General features: G+C 40.7%; 1 protein-coding gene across 1 annotated transcript in view; it reads left to right on the top strand.

Annotated features, from left to right (window-relative positions):
• LOC139735080 (fibrillin-1-like) overlaps positions 1-13036 on the top strand; it is a 137481-nt gene that overhangs the window by 5538 nt on the left and 118907 nt on the right. The gene's annotated exons all lie outside the window — the stretch shown is intronic.

Here is a 13036-nt window from a genome sequence, read left to right as displayed (position 1 = left end):
GTCATTTCCATTATAGGGGAATGACTTCCCGACTCATTAGCTCACTTTCTTTCTCTTTTTTTTTCGATGTTTCAGACATCATCTAATTACAGCATCGTAAAATAGCAGAGAGTGTCAAGAGAAAAATGGAGAGAGGAAAAAAAAAGTATTACCGCCTAACTCTAGTGTACAAGGTTACGAGTTCATGGGATGAGATATCAGTAGAAGTGATAAGATATCGCCGGGCGAAAAGTCGAAAAGGTCGCAGGGAGAGAAGTGTCAGTCAGGGTGCTGAGAGATGTCCCTGGAACGCAAACCACGTCTGTCTTCGAGTTGGGTTGGTTGGTTCGTGATGAGAAGAGTTTTGCAGTTTTTGTGTGCAGGGAGGTACTGGCACCGTCCCTGGGTTGAGTCAGGGAGGTGGGAATCCACCTTGAATGAAGGTGGTGGTTTCAGAGGCAGGTGCAATCCTTCCGTCTCCCTACTGTAGAGTTGTGTGTACTTATTGAACTTACTGAACTTACTGAAGCGCCGCACATCCAGGTAGATGGATAGTGCGGCAAGGGTGAGGGGGCTATTGGCCCTTTGTAACCCAGAAATAACTGTAGCTCTGTTTTAAAACCGTTGAGTGAAGTTGCATATACTGCTGAAGGAGGGAGATTATTATATTCCAATCTTGTATGACCCTCTGGCTGAACGAGTACTTCCTGACGTCGACTCTCACATATATGTTGTTTCTGAATTTTGAGTTGATGTCCTCTTGTGCTCTGGTGTGTAGCAAGTTGAAAGATTTCTGTCGGGTTAATTCTGTCTATGTTGTTGAAGATTCTGTAGGTTTGAATTAGGTCTGCTCTTCTGCGTCTATCTTCTCGTGTAGTGAGATGGAGTTTATGGAGTCTTTCTTCATATGGGAGGTGATGTCTAATGCTTGGGGTAAGTTTGGTAGTTCTTCTCTGCAGTCCTTCCAGCAATTTGATGTTACCGAAGTGAGTTGTTCAAATCAAAGTTGTTCGGAAAATTACAGTCTAGAGAGGGCGGCGAGTGGAAACTGCTGCGAGGTAGGAGCACAGGACTTGCATTCGCTGAGTAGATTTCGAAAACCAAGGAAATGTTTGTATTATTATAATTATATGCATGTCATGCCAGTAGTAATTCCAGCACTGTGCACTCAAGTTGAATTCAGTAAGACGACTTTTGATGACATAGTATTATCGGGGATATCGGGAATTGAAGGAATGAGAAGGAATTGAGTTGATGTAGAAAGCTGAAGGAATTGACGTGACATGACATGTTGTAGCACAGTCGATGCTTGTTTATCAAGGAGCTTGGAAGCTCCTTGTATTATGTAACAATAGTTCTTTAGCATTTCATTTAGATAGCATCCTATCAATGTCTATAATTGAGCTCTTGAGGGAAGGAGGCAGGTAGATACCTCCTTGGTCGAGTCTTTCGACGTTTACGTTCGGAACATGCGGTTGACCATTGTAGCTTCATGGGTTGACCAACATGAGGTTCCAGTGTGTACAGTCATACCCCTGCACGAGACCACATACCGACTGACTTCCAGTTCTCCCGAGGGAAACGGAAACAAGCACGTGATAATGGCTTGGAATCCCGTCAAAATCGCAGGATTTCTGGCGTTGTTATTGCAGTTCAACCAATGACCTGGCGAACTGAGAGCTCAGGTAGAAGTGCAAGCGGTGTGTGTGTGTGTGTGTGTGTGTTTGATGTATTTGAAGGTTCTTGCCGTGTGCGTGAAATGTGTTCTGTGCGTGTGTATGTGTGTGTTCTTTGCGTGTTTTTGTCCACGCCTGTATTGTTGATGAGTCCTTGGTTGAAACCATGGAGCGTAGCTCCATGGTTGAAACCATGGAGGTACCTCCATGGTTGAAACACACAGGAGGCACTTTTCTGTCTTCGTGGACAAGACAAGATGTATCCTTAACCCAGATCTCATGGCACTGGACCATCTATTATGCTTCCCTCCTTGCTTTGTTTTGTTTTGTCTGGGTTCTTTGGCACTGCAATTGGTAGGATTTCAGCAAGGAAATGATCACCTGTTTCCTACAGAACAGTTCATCATTGAAAACAAACATCGTTTAAATAGTAACCTGTGTTAGTTCATTGCTCCCCCTTTGAGGTGGTTCGTGAACATCATTTGTTGCTTCCAAGATCTTTAACTCTGTCCACATTTCTTGACCGTTGTTACATATTAGTAGGTCATCCCGTTAATCCGCAAATTTATTCATCATAGCTACCAAGAAATCAAGAGGCTGTTTAATGGCAAAAGAAACACTAAAGCCTTACATTCGATTGCACATCTACTCGTTTACAGCCAACCAAGATGACAAACCAGTCAGCATCTTCCAGTCAGCATCATCTCCATGCAATATGACAATGTTCGGTGATGACCAAGTTCATTTGTATATGGAAAACGATGTACTGAAATTAATATAACAGTTATCTTTACTGTTATTTTGGTTATTGTTTAGTATTTTCAACACAACAACAACAACAGCAGCATCACCAAATGATGATTATGTGCTGAAAGGGGTCTTGCTCAGAGGGAAAGAATGTAGTGAGGGTGGGAAGAGAAAGATAACAAATCTCTGTCATCAAATTCAAAAAAAAATTTTTTTTCGGACGTAAGTCGCGAAAGCTGAATTTCGAGTGGTTGAAAACCAGGTTGTGTTAGAACTTTCATACGTGCTACAGTGTAATGATTACGATGAAAACAACCTCAGACATCAGCAAATATGCAGAAGTAAGTTGTTGGACTGTATGGAGACGGGGGGTGGGGGAGTATAAGAGGGATAGAAATATGCCGGTGGTGTCGCACTAAAAATAATAATGAGAGTGATAATGTTAGTGAATGTAATCGTGTTGATATAGGTGTGGTGTTCTGTTTCTCATGTAGTAGTAATTCATGAATTCTTCTGCAGAAGTTGATGTCAGAGGCCACTTAGCACATAGGTGAAATGCTGATTGACTGGACCGTGGTGTTTTTTATGCGTGGGCGTCTTTCATCGAGAAATTCTTGCTTATTTGCGTCTTTACGAGCAGGTAGGCCATGGGACGGCAAAGTCCCGCTTGCTTTCAGCGTAAAAAAGTAGGATTTATTATGACCCCGGGCCCAGATCAAAGGAATGTTGTAATGTCAGCATGATGAGTAATACGGAACGGTATTGTACCTCTCTTCCGTGCTATTGCATGGTCTATCAGTAGGTGCGGAACATTTGGCATTGTACACTGGTCCATCCGTGTTCAAAAGGTACTGTAGTTAATGGTTGACCAGAACCCTCTTCAGTGTTTACTTTCATGTTACCGGTTCGACATTACCGTATATTGCAACAATTAAATGTTGAGCTGCAACAGTATTCGGTCCAGAAAAGAGCATATTGATATGAGAAATGGCCTCTCTTCCTTGTAGCCCATATATGACTGCTGAAATCAACACAAAAGTTCAGGTTATCGTCAAAACTAAATTGACAAACCCAGCCTGAATCTGATGTAGACATTGACGTATTGAAGTTGCCATTTTTATGACATTGTGAAGGGAAAAGCGCACAGGTCTGTAACCCTATTACATTTTGTACTGTCTTGATTGAATGGCATGCGTGTGCATATATGTGTGTGCTACTTCCATGGTAAAACCATGTAGCGGAGATATACCTCCAGGCACAGGGAGGTGGGGCTCCCCCAATATCCCTGTTACCTCCTTGCTATACCATTGAGGTACTAGGCTCGCCTAGTAGGCCTATATCTCCTTGAGTGTGGAGGTGGAAGGGTTATTCATAATGATGCCGATCCCTGGTGGTTCCCATCAGCAGCCGACTGGCACACGGCGTCTACGAATAAAATGAAACAAAATCGCGTTTTTGTATGACCTCATCACGGCCTTGAATTGAATCGTAACACAATCTCCATGTACTCTACTAGCATTCTGGTCACCTCCTCTGCCAGAAAATATAGGGTCCTATGCATAAATGCACACAATAAGAACGTAGCAGACAACATGACCAAGCACTCTGCAATTCCATCAACAAACTGAGGACGCGGGCGGGACTAAATTCTCGCGTCCCTGTGTATCTTCAGGGTTCTTACTGTGAGCTGTACGCCGTCCACATCTGTCACTGCTATTGGCAACCTGTTAGTATACCATTTCAATGGCATTTCGAGATGGCGGTCTTGAGGGGAAGAGGGGGAGGAGGTGGTCATTGTACAGATTATGTCTACAAATACCTGTCTTTTCTGTGGTGTTTGTGGTACCTTCGCAACGTGCAAGACATTCCTGACATGTTCTTGGAAACATGGTCACGTGATGAACAGAAGGAAGCAAGCAAGATGCAGTTTTTATCTGATGCAAGACAAGAATCGGAAACGCACTTTGCGATTTGGTTTCTTTTTGGTCTCTTTCTTCGATAGTAGTACTCGTTGAAGTGTTGCTTTAGGGCTTCATTAGGTCGATCCGCATCAACTTTTTTCTAGAGACAGCATACTTTCAAGACCCCGAAGTTTCGCGGTAATGTGAACAGCCTAATAGTGTCTCATCCAAGATATTAATTGTTTGGAAACTGCAGCCTTACGAAGACGCATTTTTTTTTCTTTGATTTTGTCATGAAAATTTGTGAAAATGATGAAGACTTGCCTTTGAATTTGCAAATTATATTTTGTGAACCTGCAGTTTGATTTACATCAATCTGAACGCTATCCTCAGCGCACGCCTTCTAGTTTTATCTGCCCCTGAAATATTCAGTAACACAGAATGAACAAGCAGAAACAACATTTCTTCGGTTATAACCACAATTAGGTCCTACCTTTGAGAGTGGCGATTATTTTTGTTGAAAAGCGCCAACACTCGTATAAGTATGTGGGTCTATTACGGTCTTTTTTTATCCCTAAAGAATTGGTCAAAAACCGTGTAAACGAAAGGTGTAAATGCTTCTTATGACATTGATTTTTTTGCACCTGTACTCCGTGGCTTCGGACTTCCCCTTAACAGTCGTTTCTCATGCCATTTCAATCTTGCTGTGTTGTTTATAGTAACATCTGTTTTTAGAATAAAAGTTTAAATAGAAAAAAAGGAGTTGATGGAATCAAACACAATGTGACGAACTCTCCACACATGTTAAAATTTACCAGACATTCTATCAGTGCATGTTTCCCTTTAATTGGGTCACGATGTAAAACCTCATGGTTGGTTTTGTTATATCATAGCATGCAGTGCTCTTGTCTGCGAAACAACGAAGTTTGTTATTGGCATGGTTTCACTGTTTTGTTTTGTAGTATTTACACCCACCGTCTACATGTGCCTGTTCCAATTAAGCAGTCCCCCCTTTCACAGCCGTCGAATCACTCTGTAGCATGTATGTGCAGATCCTTGATAAGACGTCATTCATTAGGCGCAAAAATAGAACCTACACTTCCACCCCCAACGTCGAAATCACGTCAAGTTCATAAGTTTGTCTTGACGTGACACAGTTAAGCGCGCCTACGGTGTCTGATTATTACGAACCCATAACATTCTCTTGCGAGATGCTTCGCCCACTTATACTCCCGTTATATCAAGTGTGTGGAGACAGATGAAATTACTTTATCAATCAGGGATTTATAATATCAAATTACCTAATAAATTGAAGATTTTCCCCTCCGTATACTGTCAGTGCAGAGACTGAGCCAATATTTCACAAGTCATCCCCTCATTCTGTCTAGCCCGTGCGGAGATTCCCACAGATGTCTATACAGAAGGGCGCACCCCACGTTCCTGAGAGGAAAAGGTGCACATCCGCACACTTAATTGTGTTTGGATTTGCATCGGGAAACATGAATGTGCGTAACTCTCAATGCATCCACACGACCCGAAATTCAGCTTTTCATAATATCATGCAGGCGACGTGATTATATAGCCCAATTCTACCCCGTATTCAAGTTGACCTAAAAACAGAAAGAGTAAACTTAGACGAACAAAATGGTGACAGTTTCATCAAAATAAGCCATGAAATAAGAAAGTTATGGGATTTAAGAGTTTCACGCTTCCAACGAATATATGATATTGTTCGCAAACAAAGAATCAAATTTAGTACGTCATTATCTCACAACTCTCTAATCGGTGCACACACATAAATATTTAAAAAAAAAATCATGTTTTGGTCAATAAATCAAAACAATACAGTTGCATAACCAGCTTAATAGTCATCATTGTTGTTATGTTATTCAAGGTTTTACAATAACGTGATGCGAAAGATACTCTTATTAGTGATATCATATGAAAGAAAAGATCGTATTCTCAGGTGTATGGAAGACTTACGAGGAAATGATATCATTGCCCCCATCTAATTTGCATGATTGATTGCTACGACTGCCCCTTTTTGAGAAATCAAGAGAAATATAAACATTTAGTAGCCTCCTTACTGTAGCCTTGTGTAGATTCAAGTTTGAAGAAAATGTGCACTGTAACAGTAAACACCTGTTAAAATTAATGCAAATCAACCTCGGAGTGAAGAGCACACACCTTATCCTCGTCATTTGCCGGCTGCACCGCATAGTCGGGCCTGTTTGGATTTGGCTGAAATAGGTTAGAATTTGACTTTGATCACAAGATTTGAAACATCAAAAACAAATAGGCTTTTACGTAAGGATAACGGGATACGGATTTAGGTGACTTGTGTAAACATTTGCAAGGATTTTATGTCATGTAGAGATATCGCTTTTTGATGGGTACGTGCACTTCCTCAGAACATAACAGTAACTTATTTTCCAGGACAGAAATAAACTCGGTAGAATTTCATTTATACACCTATACAACACGAGCTGGGTACCACTATTTGATGCTCTGTTGAAAAATGATGCAATAGTTGAATTGAATTGAAATGAACTGAACTGAGTTGAGAGTCAGCTAACTATGAAATTATTGCCGCATTATTGTGGCATTGCAGGTTAATTCTATGATTGTGGGCTTTCAATGAAGATCTCGTCCGCTCTTGCCTGAACTAGAATCGTCCATTCGTCACAGCATTGAACCTTTATTGAAGTAGCATGGTTATGTCATTGAATCTTTTTTTAAAGAGGTTGATGTCAGGTGGAGATCTGACTATAAACATAACATGACACCCTCTGCCCCTATCGTTTTCGATGATCTATCCCTTACCCACAGGAACTTTCTCTGAGTTGAGATGTTGTGTGCGCTTATTCATATGAATGGGAGTTGTTGTTTTTTCATTTATGTATACTTTGTACTTGCGAGAATGGCGTCCCAGGGGAAGAGGATTGAGCTGCGCGAGCTCAGCAACTCCTCAAATTCTTGAAAATAGGTTCACTTTTTATAACACATTCCTCGTAAATGTGTGTAGTGTGTAATCGGCAGCAAGTTCTATCAAACCCCTTTCCCTTTTTTATATTATACACGAGCAAAGGTGAAGAGTTCTCTGCTATCGACGTCACAACCACGTGACCTATATGAGGTTACCGTAGGACGAAAAGTCAGATCATGTTATTGGCCGTTAATCTAGCAGTAACGTAACCTATTAAACCTCTCTTATTGGTTTATTTTACTTTCCGCTCTATATACGTCGAAACAACTCTCCTCTTGAGACACTTCGTTTGAGGCTAAAGTCTTCCTTTAAGTTTAAACAGTTTCACGTGAAACGTGATCCTCACACGGAGCCTGACCTATTTAACGTCCTACCTCTCAACCCCAAGTTCGACCTTCATTCCCAATGTATACATTTAACAGGATCAGTTGGATCGGACATGTGGAAACATTTTGCAGTTGCCAATAAAATGTTATTTCTTGGGGAGAAATGTGAGAATTCTCTCAGCGTAGGAAATGCTAAAGGAGAGATAGGAGTGTGCACAAGGTTGCACTGGCACGTGCAATGTCTGGGAGCGCGTTGAGGATAGGAGGAAGGAGAGAGAGAGAGAGAGAAGGGATCATGGAGAAGATGAATAGGAGGTGGAGAATGGCCTTGCTGGTGTCTGCTGTACAGAAATAATTGGAGATAGAGATATGAAAGAAGACGAAGCCGTTGAAAGAGACTTTGCACAGTTGAATTAGACATTTTGTGAAGCCAACAAGGAAGTTGCGACCCCCCATCCCTTTCCTTGACTAGACGAGACTTCTTCAAAAGTTAAATAAATCAGTGTCAGCGTAAATTACTGATATTGTTGTTGTCCCTTTGGATCCAGCGAGGGCTGCTCTCGGGGTGTTAATTGCTCGCATGTATCCTGATGTACTTGGCGATATTAGCTTGTTCGGTTTTGTTGACCTATAATCAACCGACATCTTTCATCTTGATAGGGCGCCCGCACACCCCTAATCCAGGTCCGCGCGAGGCCAGGCAAGCCATGATTCACAATCTCGTTGAAAGAGACAGACACGCTGCACCTTTACGGGCACATGTAGGGGGAAAAATGAATATGAAAAGATGTTTGATAAAGGTTTGATGAAGGTCTCTCTAATCTTCGTAACCGAGAATTTCTACCTGGCGACAGTGACAAGTGGCGGAGCTCAGTCATGAGAAAGGGGTCGCGGCTGTTTCTCCAAATATTCGAAGAGGGGGAAAAAGGAAAACCGTGTGTATTGCGAATTCTATAATAGATGCACTGTAAAAACATCGGTGTTAGATTTAACACCATGGGTGTTAAATCTAACACCGATCAAACTTCAATAGAGGACCACACCCACAGGTGTAGAAAATGCACTGTGATGGTGTTGAAAAGTGTTCACCTGACACTTCGTGGTGTTGATTTGACACTGTACCTGGTGTTATTTTGACACTGTACTGGTGTTAATTCAAAAATGACACCACATGGTGTTGATTTGATATTTGTTGGTGTTAATATTAATGGTTTAACACCCGTCCAGCTTCAATAAGAGACCACACCAGCTGGTGTTACTGTGGTGTAAATTTATTTGCACATTTTTTCAAAAATCTAGTATTTTAATGTAAAATTCTTGATCGTCTTGTTTAAATTAAAAATCAACAAGAAGTGCAGTTACTAAGAAACTCTTCAAAAAACAGTTTTATATTTGGAAATGACACCCGGAGGTGTTAATTTAACACCATAAATGAGCACCGAAAATTTAACACCAGCTCGGTGTTCACTATTTAACACCGGACTTTTAGCAGTGTGCCTAACGCAACAAAGCGTTAGATAACAACTAAAGAAATTCATGCTACTTACGTTGCTCAACGGAGAGCCACCACTTACCCCAGACTCCCTCCCCCCCCCCCCCCCCCCCCCCCCCCCACACACATGATTATACATTCAATCTCTCGGGGCTAAATAAAATATGTACAATCAATGAAGGAAGTGAATACTGACATTTACAGTGTCTTGAATTTGTCAACGCTGTAATCTGACTTTCTCTCATGTAGATTAGCTCTCCCTATTTATCACCAATCCTCCCCTCATAAAATTGCTCTTAATATACTCGACAATGCTGAAAATATAATCCAATAATCAGCTATTAGGAGGCAATCAGATGAAAGGATGTGATGAAAGCTGCAGTATCAGAGGACATCATGAATATTATATTAAGATTAATGCCATTTTCCTGTAGATTTAATAACCAAACATGTAGGCCTATACCAGCTCTGTCAAACATCTTAATGATTGCGGGGGGGGGGGATGTCACAGATAAATTGTGAACACTTGTCTATTATGGTTGCTTTATATCTTTATTAGAGAATCTATATAGGAACGAGGGATTTTTAAAAAAATGTTCTAGATTGATTGCAAAAAACCTGTTTACACGATTTACATGATTGTTTGGTATATTATCTCTTGGAATCTGCAGCAGACACCTGCGCAAATACTTTCACGAGTACATCGACCACTTTTCTGTTCGCTTTTCCGGATGCACATCAGTAACAACAGACAGACACAGGTAATCTTGCAGGGATTCCGGAATTGTCCCTTTCGATTCGAATACGCATCAGATTGTTCAGAAATCGACTCTCCAGTCAACAACCATCCACTGTTAAACCAGGGACATGTGAGCACTGTAAGTTGTTCGCGAAATCCTTCCAACGAACCTGAAGTTGCGAATTGTCTCACGATTCCGTGCAGCCTAGTCATCTAATGCCACCAGTCAAAGCTAATTTTTCTTGGGACCAGTTGACGACCAGATAATTTTCAAGAACTATTCTCATGATCATCATCATCAGCAGCAGCAGCAGCAACATCCTCCTCTCGTTGCCTTTTTTTCTCCTTCCTTCGCCCCTCCCGTTTCCCATCTTCTTCTTTCCCCTAGTATGCATTATGAAAAAGTGATTGCAATACAACAAAAACTGTTGTGCTACATTCGAAATTTTGCCGTGAAGATGTGCAAACTTTATCATGATTTGACCATTTTTCGTTAGTCCTTGAGTTGCTTATCAGTCTCAATAGTTCAGCCATCTGTACTGCAGTGTAACTACGTAGATGATGTCAGAGGTATATGAATGACACGTAATGATCCCGAGAGGATTTACGAGCTCAGAATTATGACTTTGAATTGAGCTGAGTTGAGTTAAGCTGAGTTGAGTTAAGCTGAGTTGAGTTGACTTGAGTTAAATTGAATTGAATTGAATTAAATTGAATTGAGTAGAGGTGAGCTGAGTTGATTTGATTTGATTCGATTTTGGTGGATTGATTTTCATTTTTTCTTTCTCGACATCTAGAGTACGCGGAACTTTTATCTTTACATTGCGAACGAGGAACATCATCGTGTTCTTCTCATCATCACGCAGCCCAAACAAGACATAAAGATTTTGCGCAATTCGGTTCTCCCAGTGAGGTATCACATACCTCCTTAGCTATCCGTAGAAGTTGAAACTGAGTTCTTGTTGGTCCGCCTATAGCGAGCTCGTCTCTCTTCGTCTGCTAACATGAGACATCGAATCTAAAAAGGTCAGACGGAACGAAGCGTTGATAGATTTAAAAAGAAAAAGAATAACAGTGATCCAACTGTATAACCTTCAAAGGAAATCGATATCTCTTTGCAATGCGATTCAAAGATCCAGGACAAATGCTGAAGAAAAAATGAGCACGTGCCACACTTTCACGCGACCTGCCAGTGACCATGATATCAGTTGGCCACGTGAGTAAACTGTAGTTACGGCCTCACTCTACTTCCATTTTCCAACCACATGAAATGAAAAGACATCAAGAAAGCATCCAAATGGGATATTAGAATTTATCACCTCGACTCTACGTAATTATTTTCGCGAATATAACTGTGATGATAAATCAGGAAAGTGTGCCATTAAAGATAAAGGCAGCAGAACCTTCATCTGTAGGTGGTCCTCAGACAATTTCGATCAGGTGGGGAACCCTTGACCAGAAAAGTTGCCCTAATGCTTGATAATTAATTTATCGCCCAATACCAAAAATGATTGACCACAGATATATTTATTGCCAAAGAAAAATGGAAAACTATTTTTGGATCTTCCATTTGGCACATCGTGCTTCCTCCTCTTAATTTTCAACGACCTTTCTTTTTGTTGTTGTTGTTGTTTTGAAATGAGATTGAGTTGAAATTACAGCTCAGTTTTGCAATGAGTAACTTCATATCATTCTCACCTTGCGAAGGTCCAATCCAATTTAGGCCAGTGTTTAAGACCAACTTCTGCACTTGCATGCCGCCTATGTCATTCTTATCGTCAATCAGAACACATACGCTGTTTTGGACTCTTATATAGGACAAATTGAATGCACTTGATGCGTTTTCCAGTGGCTTCCATTTTGTAATAATCGTGATAATAATGATAATAATAATGGTAATGATAATAATACATTTATATCGCCCATTTTCCATTAACGTACATGGTCAAATGCGCTTTACCATTGAATTATTAATAATGAAACAAAAAAATAATAATAATGAAACAAGTGAATTTTCAGATGTTTTCTATTTTGAAGATGAAGATATATTGCTAGCTGGTGAGAGTTTTGGGTAGTTGATTCCACAGTTTGGGAGCTGCATAGGCCTATTACGTAACACACTCATAGTTTGGTGATGAGTGAGAAGACTACTAGTATATTTTACAACATAACGTATCATTTGAAAAGAAACTCAACTCTACTTTTTTTCTTTTTTTCTTTTTTTTTTTGGGGGGGGGGGTGCTTCCGGGATAGTTTGCAAATCAATTTAATTCACCTTTCTCTGCCTTTCCTCTTAGTAATCGAACAAGTGAACTTTGAATAATTATGTCTACATGGGAAGTGTTGACATAATAAACAATAGACCAATGTTAATGTATATCAATAATGATTTTCAGAGGTACTAGTAATTCATCATGTGTCAAAGCGCTACCCCCCCCCCCCCCCCCACCACCTCTTGAACATGTCCTTCGATCGGGTTTGTCATGGCATGAAGGTAGCATACACGAGTATGACTCATGGTCCGCGGGGATCTCCCGCAGCCCTGGTCACATCTAGCAATAATGACGTTTTTGTCATATATACTCAATATCGATATGCGAAGACAGTGAACGAGTATTGGAGAAGAGAGACAGACAGACGGACAGATCAACACTCAGACAGAAAGCGAGCGAGGAAAAGAAAGAGATGCTTTCTTAGAAAATAAAGGGGACGCGTGCTGCGGATTTGCAGGTCAATAGCTGAACATTTCGATCAGGATTTCCAAGAAGGAAAGAACAGTGTAATTTGACCGGATTTACACTCACTGAGTTTGAATTCCATGAAAGAAAGGGCTGTGTAATTTGACGGTACTTTTCAGCATACTTTTCAGCATCACCTTTCCCCGAATTAAAATTCAAAACAGACTTTCCCTTTCAGTTTTTTTTTCTTTTTGTTTGTGTTTTTGTTTTGTTTTTTGCTAGCGCCAACTGCCAAGGAAAAATATTAATTATTTTTTTCCTCATCCTGTTTTTTCCGGAATTTTGTGTGGCTTGCTCATGTGGGACGTCCAAATATTTGTGAAGTAGTCATGACATATCATTCCTCTCTTTTTTTTTTTCAACTCCCCCTCTTTCTTCTTCTACCCCCCCCCCCCCTTCTTCTAGTTCTCTCTCTCACCATCCCTCCACTCCTACTTTCCTGATTATCCTCG

This window comes from Diadema antillarum, unplaced genomic scaffold (assembly GCF_040938485.1).
Source record: "Diadema antillarum isolate AM-2024a unplaced genomic scaffold, OU_Dant_1.0 seq00000563_RagTag, whole genome shotgun sequence".
In the NCBI taxonomy this organism is placed as follows: Eukaryota; Metazoa; Echinodermata; class Echinoidea; order Diadematoida; family Diadematidae; genus Diadema; species Diadema antillarum.
Note: the sequence above shows the minus strand (reverse complement) of the source record. Positions and strands in the feature narration are given on the sequence as shown.